This window comes from Balaenoptera physalus (assembly GCF_965194825.1).
Source record: "Balaenoptera physalus genome assembly, chromosome: 2".
Taxonomy (NCBI): Eukaryota; Metazoa; Chordata; class Mammalia; order Artiodactyla; family Balaenopteridae; genus Balaenoptera; species Balaenoptera physalus.
Window position 1 is genome coordinate 11,454,354 of NC_138883.1, and position 21,327 is coordinate 11,475,680.

The 21,327-nt window shown below is 38.8% G+C and overlaps 1 protein-coding gene across 4 annotated transcripts in view; it reads left to right on the top strand.

The window, feature by feature from the left end:
* The window catches only part of BTBD7 (BTB domain containing 7), an 84,297-nt gene that overhangs the window by 40,885 nt on the left and 22,085 nt on the right, over positions 1–21,327 (top strand). The gene's annotated exons all lie outside the window — the stretch shown is intronic.

The window sequence follows — 21,327 nt, forward strand, 5'->3', positions numbered from 1 at the left end:
AATAGTCATCATAATTTGAACATTGAATGTTAGTTTAATAAAATTTCTAAAAGTTTATTTTCATAAAATTTTATAAAAATTATAATAGAAAGAGATAAATACCAGAAGATACTAAAATACTAAAAAACTGAGAGTAGTTGCCTCTGGGAAGCAGGACTGGTGTGGAAGAGAGATAGGGCAGGAGGTTTTATTTTTAGAGTAAGCTTTTTATTGCTAAGTAGAAGACTTTCTAAATTATGAGTATACACTGCTTTGACTACAAAACTGATTTTTTATAATAAAATAAAGATACGACGTCAGTACCCAGAAGAACCAGAGAGATCTAGATTGGCCACAATCCTGAAGAACTGGGGAATTTATCATATCTATCAGGACTGTTAACTAATGAGATCATGCTTATACTTTTGGTCTACACAGGGCTTTTACTTTCCTTCTCATTTGGTTATCTTGACAACCTATAAGTATAGTAGGGCTTAGAGATTAATAACTGGCCTTTTCCTAAGCTTGTAAGTGATGAAGTTGTGACTCATAACCAGCTCTTCCAACCCCAAGCCCAGGAATTTGGGCATGGTGAGGCACGGGAGCAGTATGAGAACCAGTTTTCAAGGATGATGGTGGGAGGCCACTGTGGCCTAGCTGCAGGAACAAATCAGCAGACTAGTGATTGAAGCATCAACTCAGAGGAGCCTCAGCTGTAAGCCTGGTGGGACTGAACCGCTTGCGGATGGGGCTAAACACATATGTGGGGGAATTGTGGGCCAGCTGGAGATTTAAATACCTGGGTAGGTCACCACTCAGACTGCTTCAGAGCACTTTGCCAGAGAACAGAGGGCTTTGTACTGAGTGGGCCATTCTTTCCTGAATAGGCAAGTATTCCCATATCAGTTATTTGACTTCTTCAGCTGCCCAGAGTAAGGAACTCCTTCCTAATGTTGGGAAATTCCTCACTGTGTAGGTCTTCATAGAAGGCAGAGCCCACCTCCCAGTGTAAAAACCTAAAAGGTCGGATACTTGCTTTCTCAGCCTTCTCTGTGTTTAGGGCTTCAGCACATGACCTAGGCTTTTTGAATCTAGAGCTGATGGCACAGAGAATCGGGGACTGTAGAGAATTCTTTCTGGAAGCAGGGTAGGAGCAGCAACACCTAGTGGAAAAGGAGAGAAGTCAGCGACAGTGGTACCAATGATGGCATTCGCTGTCCAGGAGTGGTTTTGGCCAGGGTCCCAAGGCTGCACAAGGTGCTCACTGGACTGTTTCTGTGATGTAGTACTCACTCGCAGCCTTCCTTTGTTGTTTGTTTTCTGAGCCTGCATTCCAACTTTCCCAGCAGCTCTGTACTAACAGTATCCTTTCAAATAAATTCCGTTTCTGCTTAAGCCGACTAGAGTTGTTTTCTGTGGTTGCAGCTTAGAAGCCTAGTTCATAACAGTACCTATATTAAAAAGACTAGTGTATAAAATTCCAAAATAGATGACTAGATTGGAAGAGCCTCAAAAGAAGGACCAGGTGTTTGATCACTGACTTTGCACAATGACCTTAGCATACACTGTGTAAACAGCTCTGAAAATGTGAGAACAGTGAGAATATACTATTGATTCATAATTTTTTTTTAGTAAAAATCCACTCTTTAGGAGAACTGTAGGTTTTCTCATGAACTTTAACAACCCACAGGCCTACAGTAAGAACTTCTGTTTCCGTGTCATAAATAACCATTGACCTCAGAACAAAATAGCCCAGAATTAGCACCAACATCTGCATATTCCAGTCCAGGACATTTTACAGTAATATGCTTTAAACTGCAGATTTATTTTTTCATATTAATCAAAACTGTATTTTTCAATCTTTGGAATATGAAATTTATGACTTTAGTTCCAAAATAGCTTCTGAAATGCATTGTCCATATTTTTAGTCATAATGCATGTGATTATATTTTATTGAATTAAAAATCTAACAGAGAAACAACTGAGAGCAATGACCTAATTTTTTCCCTTAGCAGCTTGGTCAGATTCCAAGAGTGTGTGACTTGAAACGAATGCAAAATAGCAAAGACTAACTGTCCCCACTCTAATCCATTCCTCCCTCCTCCCATCCTCTCCATTGTCCCCATGTTGACACTCTTCCTTCTGTCTCGGTTTGGTTGAGCTGACAGTTCATTTTGCTTCTGTCTGTAGTTGTTTCCTCTTCAGCAGATTAGTCTGGATATACTTCCTAGAGAACAATGGAGCTAAGTTAAAGACCATTATCAACAGATCAGAGTAGTAAATATAGGTTTCAGTTAAATATGTGACATAGGTGAAGAATTAATCTCAGTTTCAGGAATGGCAGTTCAAAAGACTCAAGTTATACGTCTCTAATCCCAATAAAATGTAGCTTACAAAACTTACTCAAAATTGTAACATGTAATATTTAAAATATTTAATTGCACATTTTATTTTAGAACTTAAACCGTTTTTCATATAAACTATAAACCTTTCACCTCTGACCCTCTGCTCACACTTTTCTTTGGTTTTGTAATATCTTTGACTTTGTTCACTAAATGTTCAAATTCTACGCTTGTCTTTAAGACCAAACTCACGTGCTACTTCCCTTGTTTGGTCTTAAGCATTATAAATTAAAAGTATTTTCTGCTTCTTGCAAACTTCTAAAACACTTTGATTATTCTTTTAGGTTTTTACATCTTCTGACTTATTTTGAAATTAACCTATGTAACTGTTTCATTTCCTCTACCAACTAGTATCAACTATATTCTCTAAAGACAAGATCAAAATCTGGGTCATCTTTGAATCACCCAAAAAACCTAGCACAGGGCTTTGCTCCTGGTAGACTCTCAGTTATATATTTTGAATTATGTTTAGTACCTATGAAAACTGAGTAACTTTTTCTTTTAAAAGGGGGGGAGGGGTATAATAAATGTTTAACCCTAGAAGTTGCAAATAAAATGAAAGCAGTGAGCCTCAGTCGAGGAGATAAATATGAAGTATTATTTATAAAAGTAAATTTAGATGTGGTCCAAATGATGTATAACTCTGTACTGTTAAATGCAGTTTTAAGTTAAATTTCAAGTAAAATTGTCTCATCAGCTCTTTGTTGGTCCATTGATATGAAATAGAATATCAGTTGAATTTAGAATATTCTTGGAAGCCAGTCAAGGCTATTAATCTTTTGAAGCCAAAAAAGTTTAATCCAAGTATAATCTTACCTTTTGTGCTAATTATAATTTAGATCAAAGAACTAATTATGTATCTAAAATCTCACTAATAAAAACATATTTACAGTAATAATGCAAATATAATTCAAAATGTTAAAGTAACTTGGAAATTCTTATTCTAAATTAGACATCTTTTTACTTCTTATTTATCCTGTTTTATTAAAGGAAAATAAAATTGTAAAGGAGTTGCCATTTTCTTGTCTATTGAAAGTAGAGTGTTTATTCACCCTTATTTTATATACTTAGAAGACAGTGAGTGTAAATATAATGGCTTGTTATATGACTTTTTGAATGTAAATGTACACCAGGCACTTTGCAGTCATAGCAAGTGTTATTTTTAAATACATACAGTTTATTTGAAGTAAAGTCTATCAAATGTCTGTTCCTTTTTATTTAAAATTATGCGGAGTTTAATTAGAAGCCTTTTCTCAACACTAAGCACAACCTTTTTTCTGTAATACTGAAATTCCAAGGATGCCACAGTGAAGGGAAATGAAATAGAGGAAGATTGGTTTGGTTTGGTTTTTTTCCCCAACCCAAGTTGTGTGTTTATTTCAGTCAGTATCTAAGCAATTGGATTTAATTTGAACTTTATAGATATTAATCAGATAAAAGATGAAATGCTATACTCAGGTCAGTATGGATATGAACACAAAACTTTGAACAACAGTACTACTTCTCTGGGATAAGAAAGAGCTGAGCATTTATATTATTTAAAGAGTATGTTGAATTCTGGCCACTTGGAGGATAGCAGATAGCACCTGCAGTGTATTCTGAAACAGAGATACTTGATTTCAGGTTAACATTTTTTTGAACACTGTTGCTATACAAGATGCAGTGCCAGGGAGAAGAGAATTACAGTTTTCAAATGCCGCTGTGTACCTAGCAGGCACTTCAAATATGCTGATTCATGTCATCTCCCATTTGCTCAGAGAGGTTCGGAGATAAATAACAGTGCCCAAATTTAATGGTATTTTATAAACACCATTAGATGGGGTTAGATCTGTGTTCTAATCCTGCCTCTGCCACATACTAACCATATAAATTCTGTCCGGGTTCCTCAACTTGAGCTCGTTTATTCCTCTTCATAGAAGTGCAGGCACCAAGCACTGTGCCTGGCTAACAGTTGGGCTTTAACAAATGGTTTTAAAACTGGATTACATTAACTCTTAAGTAGACAATTTCTAAAGATAAGAATTGAGTTATTTTCCTTACACATCATTTGACAGCACAGTTCCAAGTTTCCGAAGTCTAAAAAAATTACCAGATTCAGACTTTTTTTAAACACAATGATGCAATTGCAAGAAACGTCCAATGTTAGATGGCAAAACAGAGCCATTACAAAAAATGGTCCATAGAACTTTCTCTATGGTGGTGGGCTATTTGGTGTATACTCCCATTTTGCTTTGATTCAGTTATAGTTGCCTTTTCTCTTAGAAACACTAAGAAAAACGGCCTAAGTTGTGGCCTTTTCCTAAAGCCCCAACTTATTTTTATTTTTCTGACTCTGCCATCGTCAGATTTTGACCTTCCTCTTATACCTTCTATTGCCAAGGAGTGCAGAAACTAATGCAGTCTAAGATGCAGGTTATACCAGTACAAGGAAAATAGGATTGGGAGAGGGCATTATTAGTGAGTTAGGAGGGGAAATGACAGGAGGAAGAGCCTCTGTATTGTACAAGTATCCTGGCTTTTCAAACTCAGTGTTGACATACATAGTTGACGTTTCTGCCTTAAAACCAAATATTGCACTTAACTCCTAAAATATCCAGAGTAGAAGGACTCTGCCCAGATGCAAGTATTCTGTCTACTTCTGGTTTTAAAAGTGGCTGGAGGAAACTATTCCAGGAATTAAGGTAGATTAGATGTTTTAGCTATTACAGTGTGCAAAACATTGAGCTAAGCTCTTTTTGTGTAAGACCTCCCTTAATCTTTACAATAGCTCGTATGGTAGCTGCTGCTATCATCCTGCCTGTTTTAGAGATGAGATGAGTAACTTAAGTTGTTACTTCCCCAAGGCCACTTCTGCTGATCAAAAGATGGACTTCAAAACAAGAATTTACCGACCACCAACTCTATACACGGTAGCTAAGCTTCCTATATACTTTGGTTTTTTGGGGTTTTTTTGGCCGCCCCGAGCGGCATGCCAGATCTTAGTTCCCCAACAAGGGATCAAATCCATACCCCCTGCAGTAGAAGGGCGGAATCCTAACCACTGGACCTCCAGGGAATTCCCTATACTTTGTACTTTAAAAAAGTTTATAGGCAGTGTGTTTGGTAACATTCATAAGTAAACCATTCCTTGTAACAACTTTAAATTTGAATGAATTTATTTCAAAAGCAGTGTATGCTCATTGTTGAAAAAAAAAGAGAATAGTACAGAAACATAGCCTAAAGTGTATTTTCACCTATTACCACTCCTTTCCCCAAATCCTTATTGATGACATGCTTTGAACAGTTTGAGTTTCCTTGCAAACCTTTGCGTGTGTATGAGTGTGTGTGTGTATTTCACATGCATATCTTGTTCTGTTGTAATATAATAGTACCACACTATACATGTTATCCTGTGTCTCGCTTTTTACATACTTAATAAACTTTGGGAAAATTATGTCGTTACATAATAGTTACTTTCTTTTAATAACTATTTTTGTTTGTTTCTAAAAATGTAAGGATGCCCTGGTTGGATATTCAGATAATAAAAATAATACAAAAGGTGTTGAAGAACCCTTCAGAATCACTACTCAGTGAAAAACACTTAACAAATAGTACCTTTTTATAAATATCTCCAGAAGACTGAATCGGAGTTTGAAGTGTTAATTTATGAGCCTGCTAAAACATGCAGTGAATATAAACTGACTAGAAAGTTCTTCCATCCAGCTATTTTTTCATATATGTAGATGAAAAGGAGTATCAATTCCTATTATAAATTAACATGGGCTAGCCTCACTAAATATGTCTCCACGAAGGGGGTAGCTTTGGTATATTAAAAGGCTTTGAGCCCTGGTTTTGTTCTCTCCACTGAAACATGCCTCATACTTAGCAGTGATGTGTCCATAAGACTTCGAGTAAATGTTTTTACATGTCAAAGTACTTGAAGGTGAAATATCCACACATCTGAAAGTCATGCCAGAAAACTGAAAACACTATTTGCACACTTACATGGCTTTGTTTTTAACCATGTTCTTCAACCATAATAGACCCCTGAAGTGGGTTTGTTTTAATACTAAGTTTTTGCTGTCAGTGTTCCTTCCTAACGAAGTTTACATTGAAGAACAACGCTGGAACTTCCCTGGTGGTCCAGTGGTTAAGACTCCGCGCTTCCACTGCAGGGGGTGAGGGCTCAATCCCTGGTCGGGGAACTAAGATCCCACATGCCGTGTGGCGCGGCCAAAAAAAGAAAAAAAAACCAATGCTGAATTTTGGAACCTGATTCACTAAACTATTTCTAGAAAATACGTGGGCATCACCTTGGTTTTCTAAACCTTGATATCTGTCTGAGCTTGTATATAATTATGAGAGGTTCAGAAATGTATGATTAAATAATTTCTTTGTTATTTTTATGCTTCATCGTAAATTCTAGATTGATAGTTTTTTGTTTATAAGTGTAAAGAAAAATATTAAGTATCTAAAGTCTTCAGTGGTGTGAACTCCCCCTCCTAACCTAGTTAAATAGAAGGTAGTAAGTACTAAGTTAAATAGAAGTAGATAGATACAGTGTCGTAAATCTGGTCATCATGATAGGTCTGTAAACCTGAGAGACCAGCAGCTGCCTGAGTTTTCAAGCAAATAAAGGTAACAATGGGACATTATGGGGGGAGGGAGGAATATAACCTGTTGATTCAAATGGATCCTTGTTATAGAATTAGCACTGTGACTCCTATACTTCATTCATTTAGCAAACACTTATTGACTTCTTACTATATGCCAGACCCTGAGAGTAGAGAAATGAATAGGATAGTCCAGTGGTGAGTGCCAATAGGCAATTCCAGTGTCAGTGGTGAGTGCCAATAGGCAATTCCAGTGTAAGTGCCCTAATAGAGTAAAGCACTGAATGGTAGGGAGCACATAGGAAAAAGAGGAGCCTCAAACCTCAATATAGGGAGTTAGGGAAGGAGGGACAGTATCAAGAACTATACAAGAACTTTACAGAGAAGTGACCTGGAGAATGAAGGGAGTTAAGTAAATAAAGGTTGGAGATAAAGAGGCACATATCAGGCAGAAGGAACTGCAGGTAGCAAGGCCTAGAGATAAATGAGAGCGAGGCACTTTTGCCTGGTGCCGAGGGGAGGGGTTGCAGAGATAAGAGAGGTGTGGTATGGAGAAATGAGGCTATAGCAGCCGGCAGTGCTGTGTAATGAAGAACTTGGTGTACCATGCTGAGACATTTGGCTTTATCCTGAGCCTGTGGCCCGATTAAATTTACATTTCTGAACGGCTCTCTTTGGTTGCAGCATGCAGAGACCATAAGAAATGTTCCAGAAATAGTGTTTTTATTTTAAATGCATACATTCTTTAAGCAGATAAAATCTATTAATTACGCATCAAAAATTACTAATTCTTTTTAAAAAGTTCCTTACTCTATTTATTCATTTATTTAGTAGAATTTTTTGAGCACCTATTTTTTGCCAGGCACTGTGTAAGCTCTTAGCTCACATTATCCTCTGTGGTAGGTATTACCTCCATCTTACAGATAAACTGAGGCTTGAAAATATTGTCACCTGGGGTTACAACTAGAAAGTGTTAAGGCCTAAATTTGAATCCTGGTTTTTCCAACTCTAGAGCTACTCTTTCCCATTTGAGGGGGAGAGGGAATATGATCTCTGTAAGAAGAAATCATCTATGAGGTACACTGTTTCAAAGGGAGTGCACGATTATATTGAAGAGATAAAAACCAGTAGATACCAAAAAGTTTTCTGAAAGTCATAATTACTTGGCTCTACCCCAAGAGCTTTGGACTTTTCCTTTATTATGATAATGGAATTAAGGATACTAGCTTACTGTTTTGTTACTAGTGGGAAAATGGTTTAAGAATAATAAACATGGTATAGGTATAAATGGGTATTTTTTGTTTTTAGATAAAGAGGCATAAACTTCTGAGTTTCTCACGTAATAAGTACTAGGACTGTTTATGTAGCATTTTAATAAATGATCTGTGAGAGAAAAGTGCACAAACATTTAGGTTGTCACTGACCCTTTCTGTTCCCTTTATGACCTTTGACTTGCTCTGCTGTCTTAAGATTATGCTCCCTTCCTACCCTCTCCTACCCCCGCAAATCCCCATACTTGCTTTTGAATTAGAATACACCAGTACAGTGGGTGCCCTCTTCAAGGGAACTTAATTATAGTAATAGCTGCCATTTATTTAATGTTTATCGTAAGTTAATGTGCTAGATGCTGTGTGTATATTTTCTTATTTAATCTTCAAAATAACCCGATGAGGGAGATTTTTAGGATTAGGAAACATTTTTCAGTTGAGGAAACAGGCAAAATTTCATACATCACACAGCTAAAGGGAGTTGGGATTGGGTCTCGGATCAGTCCGACTCTAGTGGTGTATCTTGGCATCTCTCTTCCAGTAAGATGCCTGCACGTGAGAACGTGTGTTCAATTTCAAGGAGTTCAGGCATCCTGTAGGTCCCAGAATTAGATCCCCTCGCATTTTAGTTTAGCAGAGGCTTATATATAGTGTCTGTGTCCAGAGAACGGACAACCCCTTGAATGCTTCTCCCTTTCATTATGCTATTCTCACCCCAAAAAACACTTAAGCACAAATATTAAAAATGTCATATTAGAAATGTTAATTTATAACAGACATTAAAGAAATATAAATCTATATTCAACTAAGTATCTTAGGAATTCTTAGTCTTTTTTTTTTTTTCCTTTCATGGTGTAAAGAGAAATCTTCAGTCTTTTGTCAGTTGTTGTCTGTGTGCTTTAACCTCCTCCTTTAGTTACTAAAGTTGTTCTTTAGACATTTTCAGCTTCTTTCCCATCTTTGTTTTTCCCTTCCACACAGCTTGGCAGAGCTGTAAGAGTAAAGAGTACAAGCACTCTTTGTACATTTTCACACACAAGTTACATGAATCTCAGTGATTGTGTCTTTCCCATCAGAAGGGAGGAATGTTCTCAAAGCAGCAAACCTTCTCATTTCCTTCCCAATATTTGCTTGGATTTTGTGGCCATTGATTGATTTTGTATTGAGCACTGAGGGAAGGAACTCCTGGCACCTTCCATAGCCTGGTGTTTTTTGTTATTTTTTTTATTATTTGATTTTTTGAATAGGTAATCATTCAAATGGAATAGAATTCAAAAGGTACAAAAGGGTCCTCAGCGAAAGGTCTCCTGTCCTCTCAACTTTTTGTCCCCCAGCCCCTCAGTTCCTCTTCACAGAGGCAACCAGTGTTATCAGTTTCTTGTATATCCATCCAGATAGACAATCCAGAGATTGTATTAGAACATAACTTTTAAAATATACTGAAAGGGAATTTTAAAAGATATTTGGAATGGATCTATAATACTAGTAATGCTTTCTGGCATTTAGCTATTACAAGAAAATCTTACAAGGCTATTAAAAGGGGCAGAAGTTTGAAAGATATACTTCCACATAGATAAATATGTTGCACTTAAGTCTCTGCCTGTATGTTAATGCCCTTCTACCCAACAGGGACATCCAGGTTCTGAACATTAGCCAAAAGAGTATAAGAAGTAAAACCCAGAAAAACTCAGCCTACTTTTTTTTTTATAATGAAAATAGTTTTTAATCCAGAGTTATTTTCCCTCCAGCTTTATTGAGCTATAATTGACTTATAGCATTGTGTAAATTTAAGGTATACAATGCAATGATTTGATACATGTGTACATTGCAAAATGTTTACCACAATAAGATTAGTTAGCATATTCTTTATCTCACATAATTAACATTTTGTTGTTGTTATAGTGAGAACATCAAAGCTGTGCTCTCACAGCAACTTTCAAGTATACAGTACAATATTGTTAACTAGTCTCCATGCTTTACATTAGATCTCTGGACCTTATTCATCTTATAACTGGAAGTTTGTACCCTTTGACCAACATCTTATTTTCCCTGCCTCTCAGCCTCTAGAAACCACCGTTCTATTCTGTTTTATGAGTTTGATGTTTTTTGATTCCATGTATAAGTGATATCATATTTTTCTTTCTCTGACTTATTTCACTTAGCATAATCCTCTCAGGGTCCATCCATGTTGTTGCAAATGGCAGGATTTCTTTCTTTTTATGGCTGAATACTAGATATAGATATAGATTATAGATATAGATATCTCACATTTCCTCTATCCATTCATCTGTTGATAGACACTTAGGTTGTTTCTGTGTCTTGGATTGGCTATTGTGAATATTGATGTGATGAACATGGGAGTGCAGATATCTCTTCAAGATAGTGATTTCATATCTTCAGATATATATACCCAGAAGTGGGATTGCTGGATCATATGATAGTTTTATTTATAATTTTGTGAGGAACCTCTCTACCGTTCTCTGTGGCTGTACCAATGCACATTCCCACCAGCAGTGCACAAGGGTTCCCTTTCTCTCCAACCTTGCCAGCATTTGTTGTCTCTTGTCTTTTTGATAATAGTCATTCTAACAGGTGTGAAATGATGTCTCATTGTGGTTTTGATTTGCATTTCCCTGATGATTAATGATGTTCAGCACCTATTCATGTACTTGTTGGCCATTTGTATGTCTTTGGAAAAGTGCCTGTTAAGTCCTTTGCCCAGTTTTTACTCAGATTGCTTGCTATTGAGTTGTATGAGTTCCTTATATATTTTGGATATTAACCCCTTGTTATTTATGGCTTGCAAATATTTTCTCCCATTCCGTAAGTTACCTTTTTATTTTGTCAATTGTTTCTTTTGCTATGCAGACACTTTTTAGTTTGTTGTAGTCCCACTTGTTGATTTTTGTTTTTGTTGCTTGTGCTTTTGGTGTCATATCCAAAAATACTTGCTGAGACTGATGTCAAGTAGCTTTTTCCCAGTGTTTTCTTCTAGGAGTTTTACAGTTTAAAGTCTTTAAGTCCTTAATCCATTTTGAGTTAATTTTTTGAGTGGTATTAGATAGGGGTCCAGTTTCATTCTTTTGCATGTAGGTGTCTAGTTTTCCCTGTACCATTTATTGAAGAGACTATCCTTTCCCTCACTGAGTATTCTTGGCTTTCTTATCAGTCCTTTTTTTTTTTTTTTTTTTTGGCCAAACTATGATACACCTTTACCTGAATTATTGATTGCAGTTCTTACTGCTCTTCAGAAATGTAGTAACGTTAGACATGTTCTGAGAAAACGCAGCTAAAGCAGATCAAAGAAATGAGTACTATGGCAGACTAAAATGATTAGGATTGTCCAGTATGTCAGAAAGGATATTGCTAAGATGCTTACAAACTTACTGTGACCCCTAATGATCCTCACCTTCAGGTATTCATACCATTATGCAACCCCCTCCCCTTAAGTGTGAGTGCAACGTAAGACTTGTTTCTAACTAATACAATATGGCAAAGATGATGGGATATCACTCCCATGGTTACATAAGATTATATAAGACTCCATCTTCATAGTAGACTTACACTAGAGACTTTTTACCTTGCCAGCTGTGAAGAAGTAAGCTACTATGTGGTGAGATGGCCTGTTGAGTGGACCGCATGGCAAGAACTGCAGGCAGCCTCTTGGAGCTGAGTGTGAACCCCGCAGCTAATAGCCAGCAAGAAGCTGGGCCTTTAGTTATACGGCTGCAGGGAAATGATTTCTGCCAGCAACCCAAATGAGCTTGGAAGCAAATTCTTCCCCAGCCTTCAGATGAGAATGTAAACCCAGTTGGCACCTTGATTGCAGCCTTAAGAAACCCTGACTAAGGACCCAGGTGACCTGTGCCCAGACTCCTGACCCACAGAAAATATGGGATGATATGTTGGTTGTTTTAATCCACTAAGTTTGTGATAATTTGTTACATAGAAACGGAAAACAAATACATTATTTAATCTTCTGATTTTCATAGGTTAGAATGGTTTAATATCAACAATTCCATGTGATTTAACTTAATTAGGGGAAATCAGTAATTTAAATCTAATTTATCACAGAGCCTTCAAGGTGATAACCAGCCACACCTCTAATAAAAGACTCGGTTCAGGAAAGATGGTGCTGTCAGCCACAGTCCCAGCTGCTACAACTGGCTGGAGGCTATAATTGATACTCTCATTGTAACTATATCACTCAGAGTTCAGTCAGGGAAGCTGAGCAACTCTGACTTACGGGGTAGGGGAATTATTATAGGAATTGGGCCTTACACAATTGTGGAAGAAGCTGGGGAAGTGAAGGTCTGAAAGGGAGAGGAGTTAGACCCCAAGGAGTTAATAATCAGTCAACCTGGGAAGTCAAGGACATTGAGCCACTAAGGTGGAGCTGCAAAGGGGGAAGCATGAGGACAGTGGCAGTTGTATCCGTGGATCTGCAGCCAATCATCTGGTGGTTGCCTGGGGCCAGTGTTGTCACCAGGGCTGCAGTTGGGAGGGAGAGCTGGATGCAGAGCTGAGGAGAGCAAGGACAAGCTAGAATCCACGGGCACCTCTGTGTCTGCCTGTCACCACATCTAGCTACAGTGACTTTTTTTGTTGTTTGTTTTTGAGTTTTTTTGTTGTTTTTTTTTCTGGTTTTTTTTTTTTTGGCTGCGTTGGGTCTTCGTTGCTGCGCGTGGGCCTTCTCTAGTTGCAGCAAGCAGGGGCTACTCTTTGTTGCGGTGCGCGGGCTTCTCATTGCGGTGGCTTCTCTTGTTGCGGAGCACGGACTCTAGGCACACGGGCTTCAGTAGTTGGGGTGTGTGGGCTCAGTAGTTGTCACGCACGGGCTTAGTTGCTCCACGGCATGTGGGATCTTCCCAGACCAGGGATTGAACCCACGTCAATCCCTGCATTGGCAGGCGGATTCTTAACCACTGCGCCACCAGGGAAGTCCCTACAGTGACTTTTAGAGAGTAACGGCTGCTGCTGCTGCTCCCTTTCAAATCACACATTTCTGTTTTGGCCAACTTTAGCTTAGAAACAGACAGGGATGGAGATCGTGGAAAAGAGTTTTAGCTTAAGCAACTTTAAACAGTACAGGTCAGCACAGTCTCCCTCTTCCATCACCCAACCTAGATTTTCTTCATGCTTTACCAACATTTCAGCAGGTCTAGATAGCCTGCCAGGTGAGATGACCCAGACCTTCATCCCAGAAGTATCTGCAGTTGCCCAGCCTCCGTTATCACTGAGCAAGGAAGCACCAGAAGGTACTGCAGTCGAGTCCCTCGGATTCTGGACGAACACCTTCCTGCTCCTTTTGTACTGCCCCAAACCTAGCGCCCTGGCACAGCACTCTCAATATGCACTCTCACCGTATTTATATCCAGGTCTTGTAATTCCCTGGGTGTGTGTGCTTTCTTCCCGGAACAGGGACTGTACTTTCTCTCTCAGAATGTGATTATGCTTGAACAGATCCTGATTATTGGTTTGGAGCTAGTGAGAGGAGGCAGGGGCAGATGTTGAAGAAGACAAACCCTGTCTTTTCAGGCACCTCCAGGGTCTTCTGGCAAGAGAACACTACTGTCCTCTAGCAAGGAGTTGGGAGGTGCTGCTCCTCCCAGCCCGGAAAGTTCAAGTGAATCTTGGGGTTTAGCATTCCTAGCTCATCCACCCAAATATCCCCCTTCCAGGTTTCTGTGTCCACCTGTTCCTATCGAGACCCAGATTTTGTCAGAGGTTTGCCAAGACTTTGCTCAAGTCTTCTTTGTAGTTCTGATATCCTTAAAATTAAATCTTGAGCCTGAGTTTTGGCAGTCTTTTCTGCAGCTGCAGGAAATAAGGGTCTCTTTGAACACTGATCTAGAAGTTTCCTGATTTTGACAGAATTCTCAGACTTGAGGGGTGACTAACTGTCATTTTCTTTTTTTCATGACTTTTCATCCAGCCACATCAGGTCCTTCGAATTACTAATGTTTCCATTCAAGTTCAACCACTACTACTGAACTAATACTTCACTTAGTGAAAAATCTTAGTATTGTCACGCTGCTACAGGCAGGGGTTATCACCACCCCACTTGTCATTAGGAATGGGGTCCTCTTCGCCATCTTACCAGTGAGTGATTTAGTTCCAGAATCTCACTCAAGAATCTTATTTCCTAGGGCCACTTACCTTACTATCATAGTGTGGGTGTCTCCTCTCATTCCCCCATAACCTGTGCTGAAACAGCCTAAAACAAAGGCTTGCTTGCAGGTAGTTTATTTGGTAAGGAATCCCATGAACAAGAGTGAGAATTGGGGGGATTGAAAAAGGGGAGGAAGGAAAGCAGCATAAGAGTGGGCCATTGTGTTGGTTACCACTGGAGGCTGCTGGGCTTCAAGCCTACCAGGATCCTTGAGGAGTTTTGTAGAATCTTCTTCAGAATGGTCCTCCTGAAGGATAACAGAGAGGAGCCTTTATCCAGCCAGCTCTCAGATGTTGCAGAGTCCAAGGACTAGCAATGAAAAACACTAAGGCATAGATTGACTTGTCTTCTAACCCCCATGTCTGATGCTTATTCTCTGCCTTGGATCTGGAATTCTGGTTGCCTTTTTAAAATAGATGTGCAGGGATGATATGTTGATGGTGGTGTTTTAGAAAGCAAACCTTTCGGCTGCGTGATCATTATGGATTAGAATACTGAAGGGACAGAGATAGTGGGAAGCTTTTCTATAATTAATGTGTGAGGTACTGAGGATTTGAACCAAGGTGGTGTTAATAGGAATGGAAAACAAAGCTAATCAAAGAGCATTTTGAAGGAAGAATCAGTAAGAAACATTAACTAGTTTGTTTTGTGTGAGTGTATGTGAGAGAGAGAGAGAAAGAGAGTTGGCACAGCTGATTTAAGATGTCTTGCCTAGAAAAAGGATAGTGTTCATGGACACATTGGCTCCCCAATATTATTTAACATAATCCTCAGAACTCTGATGGGATTATTTCATCCTGGATGTGAGGAAATGAGACTAGCAGAGGGTGGTGTGCTTTGATCCAGTACAGGCTGGTAGGTGAGAGCCAAGAGTTAGTGATATAATTACCTGAATTCAAAGCCTTATATGCTCTTCCTGCTACTTCATGCTGCCCTCACTTCCCTCTTGTTTCATAATTCCTTTCCTTAGGATTTGGAATCAGTCATGTACGGGTTAGTAGGAAAGAACTGAAACAACTTTTCTCTCAAGCCTATTTGCACTTGAAGTTGTAATTCTAACTCTGGTGCCACTGAAGAGTCACTATGCCTGCTCTAAGGCCAGCCTTCCTCTAACCTTATTATATTGTTTTATGTTGCATGGCAAGCCGTAATCTCCTCCATAATTCCTTTTCTTTCTTCCCACTTGTCTGTTTCTTTCTTCCTCTTACCACCTCAAACCCAATATGAAACTTTAAATTTGGAAGCAGCTTACACATTTCCTGTTGGATATGAGCCAACGAAAAGGTTTCCCACTGATATTGGTGAAACATGTATGAGGGTATACCTAGGAATAACGAAGAGTATGAGAGTGGCAGTAAAGACAGATGCTGACAGTGTATTATTCAGGAAATCTGTCAACGTTGAAGTGCATTTTAGTAATCAGAGGAACACGAAGAGGAGAAAAACAAAAATGTTCATAATAAAAACAGAAAGTGGTCCTATTTAACACGCAGCAGTAACAATCATTTGTATTACTAAATGTCAAATTAATTTGTTTCACTTCTTTGTATTTCTGCCTTGATCATTCATGTTATATAGCTCAAATTTTTGAAGAGAGGCATTTTTGCCACCGTTAAAGATTAGAAAGAAGATATTCTGGTGAAAGAGAATAGAAGAAAGGATTTAAAAAATTGGAGATGGATCTGTAAAATGGGGTTATCACACAAGCAAAAAGAATTGTAAATTGCAAGAAGACAGACTTCATACTGTCTGCCAACCTCACAACAGCATCGTTGAAAATCTGCTACCTGAGCAAAATACATGGGCATCTTTGAGCCATTACATGGCTAGGCTACAGATGAGTTTTTCTGTTACAAGGAAATTGTTAAAAGCTTTGATTCATCCAAAAAGGTGTATGGGTTATTAGTCATTGCTGTGTGACAACCACCAGAGAATCTCAGTGGCATTTAATAAAAAACATGTATTTCTCACAAATTTCCAGGTCAGTTGAAATCACAGATTTAAATTTGCAACCCTGGAGTCACTCTGATTGCCACCGTGGTTGAGTAGGGCCGGTGGCTCTGTTCCCACTGCTGCTCATTTTCCTCCTGGGACCAACAAGCTAGCCACAGTGTGTTCTTCCCATGGCAGTAGCAGAAGGTGAGAGGGCAAGTCTAGTTCCCAAAAGTACTTTTGAAGCCTTTTGTCACATCACATTCACTAACATTTAATTGGCCAAAGCAGATCTCATGGCCAATTCCAAAGTCTTGGGGCAGGGAAGTACACTCTGCCCGTGGAGGTGGCGGGGCACGGGGATCAGAAGGCTGGTAGTAGTGAATATGTCTAAACAGTAATCGAGCACGTGTGGGTAATAGTCTAATAAGCTCCAAAGTTCTAGTTTAAAAAGATAAAGTAGCCATTCTGACTGTGTCGTTTAGTTGTCTTTAAAGAAATATATGTACTGTTTAATCTGTAGTTAGGAAATGGAGTCAGTAAGCTGTACAGGGGAAAAAACAGAGAGCGTGCCCTCTGTAAGTTAATTAGTACTGAATGGGAGGAAACAAACCTGACTTCCATATATCCTGAAACTGGCAAAGGGGAAGGAATTTTAGCACAGTGCTACTCAAAGTGTGTCTACAATGAGATAAGTACAGAAATTGAGAGTATGAATTTTAAATCTTTTGTAGCAATTTGACATTGCCACAGTATTTAAGCAGTGTTTTTTACTGAATTTTACTAAAGTATTGGTCCATGGCAGATCAGAAACTTAAAAAGAGGCAAAAACAAAAAACTGTTCCTTGACCCAAGATAGTTTGAGAAGAGCTAAGATAGATTATGACTTTCAGCTCGCTAGAAATGAATACCTGCACTGCACATAAATGGACCTTGTGATTTATACATTGGTCTTTTGGGATTTGGGTTATTATCACTTTGTCACCAAGGATCTGACCATCTTTCAGTGTGCTACTAATGTTTTTGGACTTACGAGACTGGTCCAGATTTTACCAAGGAAATGGCATTGTGTGAAGCCTCTTTGCATCTTACTTGCTAGCCTTTCCCTGCCAGCATCCCTTTGGCCTTGCTGCTACAGTATTTACATTTTCATTCCATTATTGACAAGCTTGACAAAAGGCAAATTACCACTAATTGATATTCTTTGCTATAATATGAAAATACTAATTTTGACAAAATTAGATAAATCTCTTTAAAATATACCTTCCACCTTTTTTGGGGGGAACCTAATTGTCTTTCTTTTACTTTTGTGAGTTAATATTACCATGTTCGGTGTATTTGTAAGGTGCTTTTGTATTCATGAGAGAGGCAGTTCTAAGTGAAGTTCTGATGAGCATTGATTAGTAGAAGACCTAAAGTTAGAGGCATAAGAAGGAGATGGAAAGAGATTTATAGGATAGAAGGGAAGGGAAGGATGTGTTTCATTAAGTATGACTTGTCCTCTTCCTAGCTGTATGACCTTGGCAGATTAATTAATCTTTGTGAGTCTTAGTTTTCTTATCTGTAAAATGGGAATCATAATATACCTTCTTTAAGAAGAAGTGCTAGGATTAAATATTATCTAAATTAAGCACAGAGCTTGGTACATAATAAATTTCAAAAATGTTAGCTATTATGTTTGTTTTTAATTAATTATTTACCAGGTGTCGGGTAGATAGATAGAATCAGAGATAAGATGGGGCCACTACCAGGACTTTCCTGGTGGCGCAGTGGTTAAGAATTCGCCTGCCAATGCAGGGGACACGGGTTTGAGCCCTGGTCTGGGAAGATCCCACATGCCATGGAGCAACTAAGCCCATGCGCCACAACTACTGAACCTATGCTCTAGAGCCCATGAGCGACAACTACTGAGCCTGCGTGCCACAATTACCGAAGGCCGCACACCTAGAACCCGTGCTCCACAGCAAGAGAAACCACCACAATGAGAAGCCCACGCACCTCAACGAAGAGTAGCCCCCTCTCACTGCAACTAGAGAAAGCCTGTGCACAGCAATGAAGACCCAACGCAGCCATAAATAAATAAATAAATAAATATATTAAAAAAAGAAAAAGATGGGGCCACTACCCCAAAGGAGCGCTCAGTTTGATAGAGGATTCAGACAAATATATCAGAAAGATAAACTAGTATGAGAGTTTAATGCTATTACAGAGAGAAACACAGGGCACTATGGAAACTTTTAGGTAAGAGGAACACCTGACTTTTGACTTAGGCTTTGGGGAGCGGGTTCAAGATAGGCTTTTGAAAGAGGCAATATCTAAGCTGAGTCTAAAAGATGTGGAGGAGTTACAAAGGAAAATTAAGAGCATTTCAGAAAAATGGAACAACATATGTAAAGGCCTAGAGGTGAGAGAGTTCAGTGGTATTCTAGGAAATTGTAAGTAATGCAGTATGATTAGAGTACAGAATATGAGCCGAGTAGGGGCTGGAGAAGTTGGCAGAGGCCAGATCATCCAAAAAACTGCAGTTTGGATTTTATCTTGAAGTCAAGCTACTGAATAATTTGTTACATATATAACAAAGGTGTGTGTGTGTGTATATATATGAGGAGGGAAGTGCTAGAGGAGGGAGGAGGAAGGGCTAGATTTCCCAGAGGAAACGAAGTGACTTTTGGATGAAAGATGTCTGCAGAATATCCATGTGAACTCTGGGAAGTTAAGGAATGAGTCTGGGAAGTTTAAGAAATGAGTCTGGGTGTCAGGAGAGAGCTCTAGGTTGGACCTTGAAAGACATAAGGATACAATGGGAGTTAAGACCATGGGGACAGGTGACATTACCCAGGAAATTGTGCAGTAGAAAGAGCTTTGTAATTACAGCACTTGGCAAGTAGGTACTCCAGAATGTTCGAATGAAGGAAGAATATCATCAAGGATACGGTCTCATTTAAGTCTCATATAATAACCCTGAGTTAGGAATATAATCCCAGTTTTACAGATGAAAACATTTCAGGCTCAGGGAGGGTAAGTGATTTGCCCAAAGTGACTTTTCTGCTAAATGGTCAAGCTGGGATTTCAAGTCAATTTGATTTCAAAGTCCATTTTTCCTATCATGTCTAGCTTCTTTGTAAACCTCAGAAGTTTAAACATATGATGTTATCTTTAATTCCCTTTCTTCCCTCTGCCAATATCCTAGGATTGTGACACATTTTTTTAAAAACCACGTTTTCTCTAATTTGCCTGGCTTTGTCCCCAAACATGTCTACCAGATTGCCTTTCCTGTCATGTTGACTCATACTACTTGACTCCACTTCAGTGCCTGCTTTGGAACAGCAGACTGACAGAAGTCCTCCACTGGCTACGGGCGAGGCCTGTCCTCCTCAGCTTGGCTTTCACGGCTTACAGTAAAATCTTGAGAACTGTTCAGAACTTTTCCATATTTCCCACTTCTCATTAGCACACATTCATGCCTTTGGTGTTGTTTACATGCAGATTTCATTTATAAGGATCTCATTTTAATGTTTAGATTAAATAAATTAATCTTTAATCTTTAGATTTAATTACTCTTATGCTTACTCTGTTATTTCTAAAAACACTTTTATCTTTGTGGCAGAAAAAGCTTGGATGTCATCCTACCTTAGTTCCATACCCAGTGTAAGGGTTCTTGGTACTCTACCCGTAATGCGATGAGCTAGCCTCTGCTCCTGCCTTTTTCTAGAAGGATCCTTGAGGGGAGGTAAGGAGAGCAGTTCTAATTGTTAGAAATTTCTTAATAATGAGTCAAAAATCTCTCTTCTTTTACCATCATGTGTTTCCCAGGATTTGCCCTTGCAACCACAGAGAATGGGTCATTTCTTTTCTGCCTCATGAGGTTCCATCAAACATTGAAAGATAGCTCTTATGTCTCTCCTCGGATTTCTCTTACGTAAATCAATAATAATCTTGTTTGTTCAGAGCTTTTCTTCAGTAACAGGTCTCAAACTCTCCACTGTACTTACACCCTCCTCTGAGAATTCTGGAGTTTTGTCATTGCCCGTCCAAACACAGGGCTCAGAACAGAACACAGCACCCCACAGGAGAGCAATGCAACATTATTCCTTTGATTATGACTCTATGCTTGTATCTTAAAAGCCTGAGATTGCTTTAGTTTTATAGCAGCCATGTCACATTTTGCATTTGTTCAGTTAACATACCCAGATATTATCTTTAAATAAGCGGTTATAGTTAAGCTAGCTCGCCCCTGTCTTCTACTGTGCCGTTGCTTTTCTTTAATCTAAATGTAGAACTTTCTGATTTTTTTGGTTAGATTTCATCTTCATTTCGATGCATCTTTTTAGCTAATTATGATCATTTTATCCAGTGTATTTTTAACTGCGTTTCCCAGCTTTAGGTCATCTCAAGACTTTGAAGCATACTTTCCACAACTTAATTCAAATTCTTGATTAACATCGGAAAGACAGAGACTCTCCACTCCATCCCGGGAGTTAATCAGTGCTACTTGCAAATGGTTCTGTTAGCCACTGTTCTGTCATCCCTCCACATCTTTTTGTCTTATCTTCAAAGATCTCATTTGTACATTCAGCAAATTTTTATTTAATGCCAACCAGGTGGTAGAAGGTGCTAGAGATACAGTGAAGACAGCGGTCCCCGTCTTCTGTAGCTAACAGTCTAGAGACATCATGAAGTGTTTTGTTAAATGCTTTGCAGAAATCAGGTTATACAATTCTCTATGATTTTCTGCTTATCTGGTACCATATCAGAAAAGGGGAGGAAGCATTACTTTTTACAAACTCTATATTGGCTCCTAATGATCTTATATCACCTGAAAATGGGAATTGTTATCTTTCTCTTTTCACTTTTCATAGGTTCACAAGAGCTTTGAGCTTTGGAAGTCTCCAGGGTTCACTGCTGCCCTTTCTGTCTTTTACTACTATATCTTTTAAACCTCTGAGCTCATTAGAGAGCAGCCTGTTTAGCTACATTTTTGT